The sequence below is a fragment of the Citrus sinensis genome, chromosome 1 (assembly GCF_022201045.2).
Source record: "Citrus sinensis cultivar Valencia sweet orange chromosome 1, DVS_A1.0, whole genome shotgun sequence".
Classification (NCBI taxonomy): domain Eukaryota; kingdom Viridiplantae; phylum Streptophyta; class Magnoliopsida; order Sapindales; family Rutaceae; genus Citrus; species Citrus sinensis.
Genome location: NC_068556.1, coordinates 11,696,672 through 11,714,300, shown reverse-complemented (window position 1 = coordinate 11,714,300; position 17,629 = coordinate 11,696,672). Strand labels below are relative to the sequence as shown.

The following is a 17,629-nucleotide window of genomic DNA, read 5'->3' as shown; positions in this document are numbered from 1 at the left end:
AGGCTCTCAGAGGAAAGGACCAAACAATAAGGGTCTTCAGGCTTAGAAGAATTTTAATACCAATAAGGATAAATAAGAGGCACCAATGGTCCTTCACTTTAGAGGAACTTTCTTCTTTGCGCTCGAAGTGGAATGTTGCATTGGGGTGAATGTTATATGACTATTTGTGCTAACTTTGGCTATAGGGAAACTACTTACATAATTAAAGATTACCCTAAGAGGCATAATAACATTATTAGTTCCCAAGCTGAGGAAAGTATAAGTAAGAAGGCAAAAGCTCAAGGCCGAGTTTCCACAATGATGGAGCAGGATACTGAAGCATCTAATAATATTATGACAGGTACATTATCTCTGTTTTCTAGAGATGCTTGAGTGTTGTTTGATTCTGATGCAACCTATTCTTTTGTATCAATTGCATTTACTTTTCAAGTAAACATAAATATTGAGCCACTTGGATGTTATTTATCTGTTGCAACTCCTATAGATGACAACATGATTGCGAATCAGGATTATAAGTCTTGTTTAGTTAGTGTTGAAGATAGAAAAATTCTTATTGATTTATTACTAGTTATGATGCATGAATTTGATATTATTTTGAGAATCCATTAGTTGGCAACATTTCATGCTAGTGTTGATGATTTCTCTAAAAAGATTATATTTAAATTTTTGGAGAAATAGAATTTCAATTTCAGGGTAACTGAAAGAATTTTGGGGGGCTGATATATGTACTTAAGGCTAATAAGATGTTAACAACAAGATGTGAAGGCTTTTTAGCTTACTTAGTGACTAATAGTAGTGGTAGGTTTCCCGTGGAGATATTCAAGTGGTAAGAGAGTTTTCATAAGTATTTCTAGAAGATTTGCCTAATTTGTCTCATGATTAAGAAATCTAATTTTCTATTGATTTACTATTTGGCACTGCATCTATCTCCAAAAAGCACCAGCGTATGACACCTCTTAAGTTAAAGGAACTACATGTTTAACTTCAGGAACTTCATGATAAGGGTTCTATCTACTCTAATGTATCTCTTTGGAGAGCTCCAATATCATTTGTGAAGAAGAAAGACGGTTTTATACATTTACTACGGAAAATTGAACTCGATTACTATTAAGAATAGATAATCCCTTCCCCTCATTGATGATCTCTTTTATAAATAACAAGGTGAAGTAGTATTCTCCAAAATTGATCTACAGTCTAAGTATTATTAGTTGAAAGTGAAGAATGAGTATATGCCTAAGACAACCTTCTGAACCCAGTATAGGCATTATGAGTTCTTCGTAATGCCTTTTGTGTTAATCAATGCTCCAACAACTTTTATGAACTTTATGAATAGAGTCTTTTAACCTTTCCTTGATTGATTTGTCAATGTATTTATCAATGAAATTTTGGTGTATTTTAAAATTTAAAAGTGGTCTTCAAACACTCTAAGAGAAGAAGCTCTATGCAAAGCCTAATAATATAATCATAATGGACTATGTGCCCAAAACAGACAATATCTTATTGGTTCTTGGGCTTAAGTTACTATAATTAGTATCAAAGAAGAGTTGTTATATGATGTATGGATAGATAAATTTACGATATGGTTTTGTTATATTCTATACAATGACCCTTACGAGAAAGCAAAGTCCACAACGGGATGTAATTTCTAACATCGCTAGCGAGTGAATTCCTGGATTAGTTTATAACTCATAGGTTCTTGTAACTAAGTAGACACAGTTTGGATTACAAAGGCTAATAACAAAATCGTGATAAGTTGTGTACACCAAGTGACAATATCTACTTGGTTGTTGGGCTTAGGCTATTGCTATAAGATTAGCTTTTGGTTTCATTAGAAAAGACTTAAATGTATGTCATACAAGAGGTTATGGTTTTGATGAGTGATGGGGGCCAAACTAAATTTTTATGTAATATTCCACATTATTAGAGAGTGAGTTCCTGAATTGGTTTATAAGTTATGGCCTCCCCTAACTAAATAGATATATTTTGGCTTGCAAAGCTTGATAACAAAACCTAATAAACAATGTGCCCCAAAAGAACAATATCTATTTTTTGGGGCTATTACAATATTATATGTAATATCTCACACCGCCAACAAGTGAGTTCATGTAATGGTTTATAAATCGTGGGCTCTCCTAACTAAGTAGATGTGTTTTGGTTGCAACGCCTAATAACAAAACCATAATAGGATGTATGTCCAAAGCGAACAATTTCAACTTGGTTGTTGGACTCAGGCTGTTACAATTAGTATGAGAATCGACTCACACAAGATGTGTGAATGGATATGTTATTTAATTCTATTTTGTTTCTAATGATCCTCAAGAAAAGGTGAGGTCCTCAAGAGGGGAAGTATGTAATGTCCCATGCTACTAACAAGTGAGCTCCTATATTGGTTTATAAGTCATAGGTTCTCCTCGCTAAGTAGATACATTTTTTGTTGCAAAGCCTAGTAACACAATCATGATAGACCGTGTACCTAAAGCAGACAATATATACTTAGTCATTGGGCTTGAACTGTTAGGATTGGTATCAAAGATGGCTTACGACTCGATGTGTGGATAGATATGTTAATGATATGATTTTTTTCCGCTTTATTTCCAATGATTTTGCATGGATGCGATGTCCTCAAGGAGAGAAGTATATAATATCCCACATTGCTAAAGAGTGAGTTCCTAGATTGATTTATAAATCGTGGGCTCTTCTAACTAAATAGACGGGTTTTGAGTTGCAAAGTCAATAGCAAAATTATGATTGGTTGTATACCCAAAACGAACAATATCTGCTTGGTTGTTGGGCTCAAGTTGTTACAATTGGTATCAGAGATGACTCGGGACCTAATGTATGATGATGACCTAATGATTTTGTTCCGTTTTGTTTCTAATACTAGGTTGTCATGATTATGCATGAATTTACTTACCTATATCTAAAGCAACCAACAATCAACTTAATTACACAAGCTCCCTCTTGACCTGTAATTATATGTTGGACCATGCTAATATTATCTATATCAAAGTGGCGCATTGGAAGCATGGTTGGCCTATAACCCACAGTTCCTAGGATAGCTTTATTGTAATAGCCCGAGCCTAACAACAAAGTATATATTGTCTGCCTTAGAGATGTACGCTGTGCTAGGCAGTAAATCAATAGAAAATTAGATTTCTTAATCCTGAGGCAAACTAGGCAAATATTCTGCAAATACATATGAAAACTCTTTTATCACATGAATATCCCTATATAGAAACCTCACCATTACTGTTAGTCACTAAGCTAAAAAATCCTGCTGCTGACATATAATTAGCCTTAAGTATAGATATCAGCTGACATGTTTCAAAAGTGTTATTACTCTCGAGTATAAGAGTGTCTAGTTATAATATAACCCCGTAAGTTCGGGGTCGAACTACAGGGAATTTAAAATCTAGTTGTCAATTTAAAATAAAGAAAATCAATTGCGAGAAAAGAAATAACTAAGAATCAATTTAAAAATATGCTCAGATTATGGGATCCACTCTCAGTTACTCAATCTATAATTTTAAGACTTTCTCATTTTTATATTTTGCCTCACTTTTACCAATTAATTATTATATCATTTAATTCTTAACTAGCTATGTGTGTGAATAAATATGGAATAAAGTACTTAATATGCCACAACTGTATTAATGTGTCGATATTATGTCAAAATACCATACAGGTCCAAAAGAATCTATAAATTAATATGACATAAAAATAACTATAAAAAAATAAAATAAACTTAAAAACTCACTTGAGAAAGTAATAAATTTAATAGTCTAAAACATTGAGTTTCATCCTTCACCTCAGCTTAGTAAAATTAGCCACTCAAATTGAAAGAAAACAAAACACTCTTTTTATTTGATAAACTTTTGAAATATGTTACAAGGAATTTGATTACAAAACAAAAGAAGAAAAAGATGAAAAAGACACAATTCCTTAGCTTCACTCTCTTGTCTTACGTCTCGGCTCAGCTCTCTCTCTAATGTAACACAATTCCAATCCTAAGTTATTAATCATTAGCCTTAAGTGTCTACAGAATTGAATAACATTCGCTTTGATACCAATTGTAACAACCCAAGCCCAACAACAAAGTAAATATTGTCCCCTTTGGGCACATAGTCTGTCGTAGTTTTATTATTAAGCTTTGAAACCCAAAACGCGTCTGCTTAGGAGATCCCATGACTCATAAACCATTTCAGGAACTCACTCACTAACGATGTAGGATATTACAAAATAAATGATAAGGATACTTCATAATGGTTTGATCATCTTTAAATAAGTTGGGAGTCCAAATTTTTTTTCCCATAAACATATGAGGATGATAAGGATCGCATTATGATCCAAAAGATCTTCCTCAGGCAAAAGTGTGGTCACATCTTGATCCTAAATACCCTTTAGATAATCTCCTTAACACCTCGTCAAATATAGATTGGATCGTTTTAATTAGTCCTCCTTATATAAAGGTATTGTGTCCATTCATGTATAAATTTGACTCTGAAATCATATAGAAATCCATGAGTCTAACTTGACTAGAAAATTAGCTTATGAATTTAGTTGCCCCAAGCTTATATGTTTAATCTAAAAACCATTTTCAATTGTTGTGAGAACTTTAACACTTTTCATTGATTTTCTTTTTCTAATTTTTTATCACAAAGTAAAGTGATGTAAAATATGTACTATTAAAAAAAGATTTTATGAGGATACTTGAAGGGTGTAAATAGTACCACTAAGAAAGAAATCCTTAGAGTACATATGCAACTGAATGGCAAGCTGAAACATAAAGTAAGTAGTAAAAGCCCAATATAGAAAGAATTATGTGGTTTCATTTTTTTTTTTCGTAACCCCAAAAGAACCAATTTTTTTTACCATGACTCATATTTCCAACCATTTGCACAACCTATCTAATTCAGTCTATTTCACTGGTATCTCTAACATTCAAAGGGTAAAATGGGGAAGTCAATAATAAAAAAATTAATTAACCAATTTATTTCTATTTTACTTTTTCTTTTTCTCTTCTTGTTCATTTCTTCTTTTATAAAAAATTATTGTCTCTGTTTCATTTTTTTAATTTCTTCTTCTTCTTCGTGTCATCTATCTTTTTCTTCTTCTTTATTAAATTTGTTGGTGGCGAAGTTTGAGATCATGTAAATAGAGTGTGACACATGTGCTTTGTTGTGCAAATTTTATTAAAATCGCAAGTGCACGAATCTATTGTAAAATAGATCAATGGTGACGAGTGTCGATCCCACGAGGAGGTGGATTTTAATTGTGTGTAGAATTAATTTTTCTAAATGGGTGATTGGATTTGTAGTGAAAATGATTTGGAATATTCTAAAATTAAAATTAAAATGGCGAGAATAAATTGAAGAGAAATCTATTGAAATGAAGCACTTGGGTATCTGGATCCGTATCAACATGCACCATGGACTAAATATTCCTTATTAATGCCAATTAAATCATGAGGGGGGAATCCACACCTCATGAACCACACTCTAATCAATATGGTGCTAAAAGCTTATCGTGCCAAATAATAATAACCTTGTACTAGGGAGCTGGTGAAACCAGAGCGGTATCTAGACAAGATTATTATTATTTGTCGACAAGAAGTCAAAACATCCACAAAAACTAGAGGGGAAGAGAAAATAAATTTACCAAATAAAGCCCATGACACATGTTGAGACTTCACATTCAACCCAAGCTTGAAAGAAAATTAGCTACTCATAATTGAACTAGGGGCAAAATGAAAATTTATTAAAATATGTAGAAAATACAAGATGGAGAAGGAATTATAGAAAATTGAGCCCAAAAATGGATTCAGAGATATCAAATTAGAGGAGGGAGGCCCATTTTTTATAGATACATTGAGTAAATCATTGCCATCGGATTAAAAACAGTTTGGACGCTCAGGATTGTGCCACGTCATCAGTCAACAGTACGCGGTTTGAACAGTCACCCGGCTTGAACAGTAACACGGTTTGGTTGAAAATAATCTTGTGTATATGCATGTACCATACGCGCAATTTTTAGTCCACTAACATGCTGCCACATCACCGATCAACAATGCATAAAAATTTTCTCCAATGGAATCGTGACACTTCATTAGTCAATGCCATGTCATCGGTCAATGCCACATCATCGATCCGTCTATGTGAACAATGTCGTGAACAGTAACGTAGACAATACCATACATGTGAATAGTACCGTACATATGAACAATGACATTTTTCCTTTTATGCTCCTCTTAAGGTTTTCGATTATCCTGAGTTCAAAAGTGATGCTCGTTTTACCTTTTGATCTCTTGTTCATTGTGAAATGACCATGATGCCCCTAAAATACATGAAATATTTAATTAAAATAAAACACACATAATTAAATCACAAGAAGCTTAAATACATAAAAGTAATAATGTTAGTAAGACTTGAAATGTAAAATGACGATTTTCTCATTTATAAATATACATTTTCTAACACTCAACACACCCCCCAACCAGCTTATTGCTAGTCCCTAGCAAATAAAGCGAAAACAAAATTTAAATCCAAAATGATTTTTTTTTTAACAATCATGTTTATTCAATCAGATTAATGATAGTAATCAAATAAAAGTATAAGCATTGTCTCTAGTCTAAAGAAACATTACACCCACATCAACCATCCACATGAATCAGCCCAGTAGACTTTGTCACATCTACTTTCAAGAATGACATGTTAAAATAATAAATTGCTAAGTTGTATTAAGAATTGGTAAAAATGTTACTCTCCAAGAAAAATGATAGGCTCAAAAACTCACGTGATACTTATTATGACATGTGCATTCCTTCAACCAACTCATATTTGTCTCCTACATCAACATATAGAGTAGCAAACATGGCGTAACATCACTTAAGACCAAAGATAATGCAAATACTAAAATTTAAAAGTTATCATGTCATCCAATGTTAAAAAATCACACAATTTTTTTTTTAAATGACAGTCTACCCTCCAACCTATTCTAAACATGAAAAAAAAAATATGCATGCAGAAATATGAAAATGATGCAGAAAAACTAATTAGAAAAGTTACACTTAAAATGATAGAAAAAGAAAATATTTTTTTTAACTAAGAAGATGCATTTCTAGAGGCACTATATTGAGTGTTAGAAAATGCATATTTATAAAGGAGAAAACCGTCATTTTACATTTCAAGTCTTACTAACACCTTTACTTTTATGAATTTAACCTTCTTTTGATTTAATTCCGTTTGTTTTATTTTAATTAAGTATTTTATGTATTTTAGGGGCATCGTAGTCATTTCACAATAAACGAGAGATCAGATGGCAAAACGGACATCACTTTTGAACTCAGGACGGTCGAAAACCTTAGGAGGAGCATAAAAGGAAAAATGACACTGTTCACATGTACGGTACTGTATACGTTACTGTTCACGACACTGTTCACATAGACGGATCGATAACGTGGCATTGACCGATGATGTGGCATTGACTGATGAGGTGTCACGATCCTGTTGGGCTAAAATTCTTATGTACTGTTGATGGTGACGTGGCAGCATATCAGTGGACGAAAAATCTCGCGTACGGTACATGCATCACACAGGATTATTTTCAACCAAACTGCGTTACTGTTCATCCGAGTCAAACCGCGTTACTATTCATCCGGGTCAAATAGTATTACTGTTCATCAGCGTGGTCAAACCACGTACTGTTGATTGATGACGTGGCACAATCCTGAGCGTCCAAACTACTTTTAATCCGATGGCCATGATTTACTCCATGTATCTATAAAAAGGGGGCCTCTCCCCCCTAATTTGATACCTCTGAATCCATTTTCGAACTCTGTTTTCTGTAATTCCCTCTCCATCTTGTATTTTCTTCGTATTTTAATAAATTTTCATTTTGCCCCTAGTTCAATTATGAGTGGCTAATTTTCTGTCAAGCTTGGGTTGAAGGTGAAGTCTCAACATGTGTCATGGGAACAAATGGTTACAAAATTTTTGAATAAATATTTCCCAGTGCATAAAACCAATGCTATTCACAGGGAAATCTCGGAGTTTACCCAGAGAGAGGACGAGCAGTTTTTCGAAACATGGAAGCGATTCAATGGGTTACTCTTGAAGTGTCCACATCATGGGTATGAGAAATGACACCAATGCCAATACTTTTTAGAGGGATTACTGCCGAATGTGCAAGAATGGCTAATGGAAACAAGTGGAAGAGAGCTAATGTCAAAAAGTGCATCAGAGATTTGGGAATTCTTCCAGCGACAAGCGGATAATTCCCAACAACGGAGTCGATCACTCAGGAATACTAGAAGAATTAAAGGAGTGAATGAGGTTCACACTGGCGAGTCAACTTCAGGAATCAAAGAAGTCAAGGAGATGGTTGAAGGTCTTGCTCGACAAATAGCATCGTTATCGACTGCTAAATCAACAGAACCACATGACCATGACTCATACTCCGATCAAGCCAATGCCATAGGTGTAATGAGAAAACCATCGAATTACAACCCATACTCCAACACATATAATCCTAGATGGAGATACCACCCTAATTTTTCATGGTCTCAAGGACTCCAACAGAATGGACCAGCAGCTCCAGCTCCAGCTCCACCAATGCAATAAATTCCTCAAAATCCTCAAGCCTCTCAGCCCCCATTTAGACCATACAATCAGAACCAGAATTACTCCCAACCCAGACCATGGGAGGATTCATTCCAGAATCTTAAGAATCTTACTCACTCCACGATTGAGCAACAAAACCGCACCATTGATGGACTACGAAATGAATTGAGAGTGGGCTTCAACTCACAAGCCCAATCAGTTTCAAGCCTTGAGAAGATGGTAGGACAACTTGCTTCTTCAGTTCAGACCTTGGCAATGACCATTGAGAAAGGTAAGTTTCCAAGTCAACCAGTGTCTAATCTTAAAGGAGTGCATGAAGCAAGTACTAGTTCACCACAGCAGCATGGAGAAGTCAAAGCAGTTATGACCTTGCGAAAAGGAAAGGAAGTCGACAACAAAGTGAAGATGCCGGTGACAAAAGAAAATCAAATTATACCTGTGAATGTTGAGGACTCATCACCGGAGAAGAAAGAAGAAACTGTTCCCAAGGCTCCATTTCCTCAGAGGTTAGTTAAAGGAAAAAAAAAGAAAACCCACAGGTGAGATTCTTGAAATCTTCAAACAGGTAAGTGTTAACATCCCTTTGCTTGATGCTATTAAACAAGTTCCATCTTATGCCAAGTTTCATAAAGACCTTTGTACTAAAAAGAGAAATATGCATGTTCAAAAGAAGGCATTTTTAACAGAAAACGTTAGTTCTATACTCCAATATAAAATTCCTTTAAAATGCAAAGACCCAGGCTCCCCCACTATCTCATGTAGTATAGGGAACCACACAATTGAGAATGCTTTGTTGGATTTAGGAGCTAGTGTAAATCTGTTACCTTATTCAGTATTCGTGAAACTTGGACTGGGAGAATTACACCCAACTCCAGTGGTGTTACAGCTTGCAGATCGGTCCACGAAAATACCTCGTGGTATTGTGGAGGACGTGCTTATCTAGGTAGACAAGTTTTATTTTCTTGTTGATTTCATTGTAATTGACACTCAACCAATACAGGATTCAAGGAAGCACATTCCCATTATCCTAGGCCGACCTTTCTTGGCAACTGCGGATGCTTACATTCAATGCAGGACTGAAAATATGCAGTTGTCCTTCGGCAACATGACTATGGAGCTAAACATCTTCAACATTGCCAAACAACCTCACAATACAGATGATGGAATTGTTGATGTGGATTTAATAGAAACAATAGTTGATAACACTTTTCTTTCAAACCTTAGTGATGATCTTTTACAAACATGTTTAACTCACTTTGGTTTGGATTTTGATATTGATATATCAGTTGATGAGGTCAACGCCCTGCTTGACTCAGCACCATCCATGGATACTAATAAATGGAAGTCAAGAGTTGAACAACTAGCACCATCAGAGAAAAAACTCATCCCATCATCAGAATCACCACCGAAACTCGAGCTCAAACCATTACCAACACATTGGAATATGCATTTTTGGGAGAAGAAAGTACTCTACCGGTAATCATCTCATCATCCCTGAATGACGAACAAAAAGGTAAGTTGTTGGATGTTTTAAAAGAGCACAAAGGAGCATTAGGATGGACCATAGCAGACATTAAAGGTATAAACCCAGTAGACTGCATGCATTACATTCACCTTGATGAAAATGCTAAATCTACTAGGGAAATGCAACGTCGGTTAAATCCTAATATGAAAGAAGTTGTTAGAACAAAAGTCCTTAAGCTATTAGACGCAGGTATCATTTACCCCATTTCTGATAGTTCATAGGTCAGTCCTGTGCAAGTTGTCCCCAAAAAGTCAGGAGTCACAGTAGTTACCAATGCTGATAATGAATTGATACCCACTAGAGTGACTACAGGATGGCATGTATACATTGATTATAGGAAGTTAAATTCTGTCACACGTAAAGACGATTTTCCTTTACCATTTATTGATCAAATGCTTGATAGATTCTAAATGGCTACTCAAGATACAATCAGATCCCCATAGCACCAAAAGATCAAGAGAAGACCACTTTCACTTGCCCTTTTGGTACATTTGCATATAAGAGAATGCCATTTGGATTATGTAATGCACCTGCTACATTTCAACAATGCATGTTGAGCATTTTTTCTGATATGGTTGAACGATTCCTTGAAGTCTTTATGGATGACTTTTCTGTCTTTGGTGATTCGTTTGATCAATGTTTACATCATCTAACACTAGTTCTGCAGAGATGTATCGAGAAGAACTTGGTCTTAAATTGGGAGAAATGTCATTTTATGGTAAAACAAGATATTGTTCTCGGTCACATCATTTCGAGCAAAGGTATTAAGGTTGACAAAGCCAAGGTGGATCTCATTTCTAATCTTCCTCCATCCAAAACAGTTAGAGGAGTAAGATCTTTCCTTGGGCATGCTGGTTTCTATAGACGTTTCATTAAAGATTTTAGCAAAGTTTCTAGACCCTTATGCAATCTACTTGCTAAGGATGTACCTTTTATCTTTACTGATTCATATCTTATGGCGTTTGAAAAACTAAAGCAATTGTTGGCATCATCACCCATCATTCAGGCCCCAAACTGGAGCTTACCATTTGAGCTAATGTGTGATGCATCTGATTATGCAGTAGGAGCAGTTTTAGGACAAAGAATTGATCGAATTCCCCACGTTATTTACTATGCTAGTATGACATTGAATGATGCACAGTTGAACTATTCAACTACTGAAAAAGAAATGCTAGCAGTAGTGTTTGCATTGGAAAAATTTTGATCCTATCTCATTGGTTGTAAAATAATTATAATCACGGATCATGCTGCTCTTAAATATCTTGTCACAAAAAAAGATGCAAAAGCTAGACTAATTCGTTGGGTGTTACTTTTGCAGGAATTTGACTTGGAATTCAAAGATAAGAAAGGGACAGAAAATGTTGTGGTGGACCACCTCTCTCATCTCCATTTTGACACAATTACAGAGCCATTAATATTGAATGAGTCATTTCCAGATGAACAATTAATGAGTGTGGAAGTATTACCTTGGTATGCTGATATAGTTAATTATCTTGTTACAGGTAAACTTCCAGAGCATTGGACCAAGCAAGATAAGACTAAATTCTTTGCAGAGATAAAGAATTTCTTTTGGGATGACCCGTATTTGTTCAAGTATTGTGCAGACCAAATTATTAGATGATGTGTCCCAAAAAATGAAATTCAGAATATTCTTTCATTTTGCCATGAACAAGCTTGTGGAGGCCATTTCAGTGTTAAGAAAACAGCAACTAAAGTTTTACAATGTGGTTTCTATTGGCCAACTATATTCCGAGATGCTTACACTTTCTGTTCTTCATGTGATAGGTGTCAATGAATGGGGAGCATTACGCGAAGGAATATGATGCCACTAAATCCAATTTTAGTGGTTGAGATTTTTGATGTATGGGGTATCGACTTCATGGGACCCTTTCCCCTTTCTTTTGGCCATCAATACATATTGGTTGCTGTTGACTATGTATCGAAATGGGTAGAAGCAATTCCATGTAGGACCAATGATCACAAGGTGGTGATAGCATTTTTGAAAAGCAACATTGTTTCATGCTTTGGATTCCCTCGAACAATAATCAGTGATGGTGGTGCCCACTTTTGTAACAAAGCATTCAAAACTCTTTTGACAAAGTATTCAATCACACACAAAGTGGCAACCCCATATCATCCGCAAACCAGTGGCCAAGTTGAGATATCCAATCGAGAAATAAAGCACATATTAGAAAAAACGGTGAGGCCAGACAGGAAAGATTGGTCATTAAGACTTGATGATGCATTATGGGCATATAGAACGGCTTTCAAGACCCCGATTGGGATGTCACCCTACAGGCTAGTGTATGGAAAAGCTTGCCACCTACCTGTGGAACTCGAGCATCGTGCATATTGAGCCATCTAGAAATTCAATTTTGACATGCAGCAAGCCAGCTCAGAAAGAAGATTACAACTGGCAGAACTTGAAGAAATTCGCAATGACGCATACAAAAATGTCAAGATTTACAAGCAATGAATGAAAGTCTTCCATGATAAGCAAATTATGAGAAAATCGTTCACTCTAGGTCAGAAAGTGCTTTTATTCAATTCTCGCTTGCACCTATTTCCAGGTAAGTTACGCTCTCGTTCGTCTGGCCCATTTATTGTTCATACTGCTTTTCCACATGGGGCAATTGAAATTAAGGACCCAAAGAACGGTGTCACGTTTAAAGTTAATGGTCAAAGATTAAAGCCATATCTAGAATACCAACCACATGGAGAAGACATCGAAATAAATTTGAGTGACCCACCAAATTTGAATTGATTTTTTTTTTCTTTTCGGTGATTTGATTTTTTCTTTTTTTCTTTATTTATATTATTCTTTTGCTAATTGAAATTATTTTTGCATAAGTGTGTTTGTTTAACTATTAAGTTTTCTCTTTTCATTTTTAATCATGAGTACCTTACTTAGACCGTTCCTCCTGAACATTCTTAAACCACTTCAACGTGTCAAAACTCATCTCAAAAGGCAGATTTAATTTTGTAAAACACATCGCATTTGGGCTCTACAGCCACCAGAGTTAGTAGCCTATGTTGATGGTTTAGAAAGCCAACTCCGAGACATTGAAAGAAGTGTTTACGACATCCAGTTGGAGATTGAGGTAAATTCAATAAGAGGACGATTTTAATTTTCTTTGTGTGTTTTAATTTGTTTTTCTGTTTGTGTGCTTTAGTTTGCTACCCCGGTGAAGTGGCAGATAACGGTACTCCGTGACAATCAAGTCAGTTACTCCAGTTTCCTATAATAACTGATATTCTGAAGCGAAGATATGGACAAAAATGAGACTCTAGCGAAGCTTCACAAGTGATTTCCTTCACTTCCTCAGAATGCCCTTCTTACGATCTATAAAGCTCGGTCCGAACGCATGCGATTGCTCATGAGAAATAACATACCTGCTGACATCCGTTGGTTAATCGAGGCTAAAGTACGATCGGCAGGTGAGTTACCTCCAAAATTTATTGCATACATGTCTAATTGTGGTAAAAGAAATTATGCAAGAAAACGACGAGCTTGACGAATTTTTATTGCTTGTCATAAGTGTGCTAGAATGAGTTGCAATAAAAACCCATGTTCTTTAGGAATGGTGTTTGATAACAGGGAAGATAAGATTCAATTCATTAGGGATGGCTTGAATAAGGAGTCATTGGATGATATCTTTTTGTCTCTTGAAACGCATCCCAGTGGATATGTGCAAGAAGCGATTCTCCAGTTATGGCCATTATTCCAAAAAGAGCATGCACGATATAGTCTCGGGAATCTGACTATAAACGACCCTGTTTGCCAATTTATAAGAAAACTGGATAGGAAGCCTATCCTCGACCCATAGAAGGCGTTTAAGCCGTTTCTGAACGTAAAACCAGAGGAAGATGTGAGCCACCGTCGCAACTACCTATAAATATCCTTTCACTTTACTAATATTTTATTTCACTATTGTTTTATTGAGTGCATTATTGTCTTTAATAATTTTATTACTGTGTGTTTTTTCCTTATTACTGTTTGCTTTTTCCTTTTTACTATTTCCTTTTTGACTCGCGAGCCACGTGCTTTACGTGTTATTTTACACTGACATGTTACCTCATACACAACTGTGACCCACTGTCACCAAGACTCTTAAATGTGATTTTTTTTTGTCAAGTACTCACAAATTATTTTGTTGAGAAGTATCCTAATGGCAGCTACTCCCAATAGACAATTCAAGAACATTTGTGTGCTTTCTGGGTTTACATATGGCAAACATAAAGAGTTCGTTGAGTCAGCCATAGATCTTGGTCGAAGCATACCAGCGAGAAAATTACACTTGGTGTATGGAGGAGGTAACCGAGGGTTATCAAAAATGGTCTCAGAAGCAGCTTTTATCAGAGGAAGTCAAGTGTTAGGCATCATCCCAAGAGTCCTAAAACCATTGGACAGTTCGTCTGACTCATCAACTGGAGAAGAGTTAGTCGTCTCAGGTATGCAAGAAAGAATAACTGAAATGCTTAATCATGCTGATGCTTTTATTTTCCTTCCAGGAGATCTTGCAACAGTAGAGGCACTTATCACACTAGCATCTTGGGCCCATCTGCACATCCACCAGAAACCCATCGGTTTGTTAAATGTCAATAACTTTTATGATGGCTTTATCGCATTTCTTAACCATGCAATAAAAAATTATTTCATTCCCTCTAATGCGAAAAAACTCTTTATTTGTGCTCACACTACTAATGAGCTACTTGATATGTTACAAGCTTATCGACCGGAGCCAGACCCCTAGACCTTTGTGTTGGAGCGTCCAAATAATGATGGTAACAGTAGCCGCAGTAAGAAGTACAAATTAGATTTAACTCTCCGCCTGTAAATATTTTCTTCTGTGATGCACCACCCAGGTGATGTCTTCTAAACTCTACTTCTTTCCTTTCAAACATTGAGGACAATGTTTCGTTCTGGTTAGGGGGAGGGAATGGTCGACAATTGTGGAATTTTGGTTAAGTTTTTACGTGGAATTTTGGTTAAGTTTTTACTAATTTTTTGTTGTAGAAACTAACTGTTGCTAACTTTTTGTGTTGAAGATGGCTGAATATGGAGTGTAGTGACTCTAGAAACACATCTTCATCGTTAAAAAAAAAAATCAGACATTTTCTTTTTCTTTATTATGTTTTTATGTTTATTTTTCTTCTTTTTAATTTCTCCTCTATAAATATACATTTTCCAACTTGTGAGTCGAAGATGGCTGAATATGGAGTGTAGTGCCTCTAGAAACGCATCTTCTTAAAAAAAAAAAAAACCATTTTCGTTTTCTATTATTTTACGTGTAACTTTTCTAATTAATTTTTCTGCATCATTTTCACATTTCTGCATGCATATTTTCCTTTCATGTTTAGAATAGGTTGGGGGGTAGAATGTTGTTTAAAAAAAAATTGTGATTTGTTTTAATATTGGATGACATGATTAATTTCAAATTTTAGTATTTGTATTACCTTTGGTCTTAAATGATGTTACGCTATGTTTGCTACTTTACATGTTGATGTCGGAGACAAATATAAGTTGCTTGGAGGAATGAACATGTCATAAATAAGTACCAAGTGAGTTTTTGAGCCTATCATTTTTCTTGGAGAGTAACCCTTTTGCCCATTCTTTAATCTGATTGAATAAACACGGGTGTTTCTAAATTAAAAAAAATCATTTTGAATTTGAATTTTATTTTCGCTTCATTTCCTAGGGACTAGCAATAAGCTGGTTGGGAGGTGTGTTGAGTATTAGAAAATGTATATTTATAAAGGAGAAAACCGTCATTTTACATTTCAAGTCTTACTAACACCTTTACTTTTATGAATTTAACCTTCTTTTGATTTAATTCCGTTTGTTTTATTTTAATTAAGTATTTTATGTATTTTAAGGGCATCATAGTCATTTCACAATAAACAAGAGATCGGATGGAAAAACGGACATCACTTTTGAACTCAAGACGGTCGAAAACCTTAGGAGGAGCATAAAAGGAAAAATAGCACTGTTCACATGTACGATACTATTCACGTGTACGGTACTGTATACGTTACTGTTCACGACACTGTTCACATAGACGGACGATGATGTGGCATTGACCGATGATGTGGCATTGACTGATGAGGTGTCATGATCCTGTTGGGCTAAAATTCTTATGTACTGTTGATGGTGACGTGGCAGCATATCAGTGGACGAAAAATCTCGCGTAGGGTACATGCATCACACAGGATTATTTTCAACCAAACCGCGTTACTATTCATCCGGGTCAAACTGCGTTACTGTTCATCCGGGTCAAACTGCGTTACTGTTCATCCGGATCAAACCGTGTTACTGTTCATCCGCGTGGTCAAACCGCGTACTGTTGACTGATGACGTGTCGCAATCCTACGCGTCCAAACTGTTTTTAATCCGATGGCCATGATTTACTCCATGTATCTATAAAAAGGGGGCCTCTCCCCCCGAATTTGATATCTCTGAATCCATTTTTGGACTCTATTTTTTGTAATTCCCTCTCCATCTTGTATTTTCTTCGTATTTTAATAAATTCCCATTTTGCCCCTAGTTCAATTATGAGTGGCTAATTTTCTTTCAAGCTTGGGTTGAAGGTGAAGTCTCAACATGTGTCATGGGCTTAATTTGGTAAATTTATTTTCTCTTCCCCTCTAGTTTTTGTGGATGTTTTGACTTCTCGTCGACAAATAATACTAATCTTGTCTAGTACTGCCTTGGTTTCACCGGCCCTCTAGTACAAGGTTATTATATTTGGCACGATAAGCCCTTAGCACCATATTGATTAGAGCGTGTTTCATGAGGTGTGGATTCCCCCCTCATGATTTAATTGGCATTAATAAGGAATATTTAGCCCATGATGCATGTTGATACGGATCCAAATACCCAAGTACGTCATCTCAATAGATTTCTCTTCAATTTATTCTCGCCGTTAAATTCCAATTTTAGAATTTATTCTCGCCATTTTAATTTAAGTTCTAGCATATTCCAAATCATTTCCACCACAAATCCAATCACCTATTTACAAAATTAATTCTACACACAATTAAAATCCACCTCCTCGTGGGATCGACACTCGTCACCATTGATCTATACTACAATAGATTCGTGCGCTTGCGAGTACATTAAAATTTGCACAACAATTGTCACGGAGTACTGTTATCCGCCATTTCACCGGGGTAACAAACTAAAGCACACAAACAAAGAAAAACAAACTAAAACACATAAAGAAAATTACAATCGTCTTTTTATTGAATTTATCTCAAGCTCCAATTGGATGTTGTAGACACTTCTCTCGATGTCTCTGAGTTGGCTTTCTAAATCCTCAACATAGGATACTAACTCTAGTGGTTGCAGAGCCCAAATATGATGTGTTTTACAAAATCAAATATGTATTTTGAGATGAGATTTTACACGTTGAAGTGGTTTAAGAATGTCTAGGAGGAACTGTTTAGCTATTGCACTCATGATTAACAATGATAAGAGAAAACTTAA

The 17,629-nt window shown here is 35.6% G+C and overlaps 1 non-coding gene across 1 annotated transcript; it reads right to left on the bottom strand.

Moving 5' to 3' along the window:
* Window positions 1-8,027: 8,027 nt before the first annotated feature.
* Window positions 8,028-8,131, bottom strand: LOC127898801 (small nucleolar RNA R71). The gene has a single exon (XR_008050611.1). It is a non-coding gene; the product is annotated as a small nucleolar RNA R71 (small nucleolar RNA).
* Window positions 8,132-17,629: the final 9,498 nt, after the last annotated feature.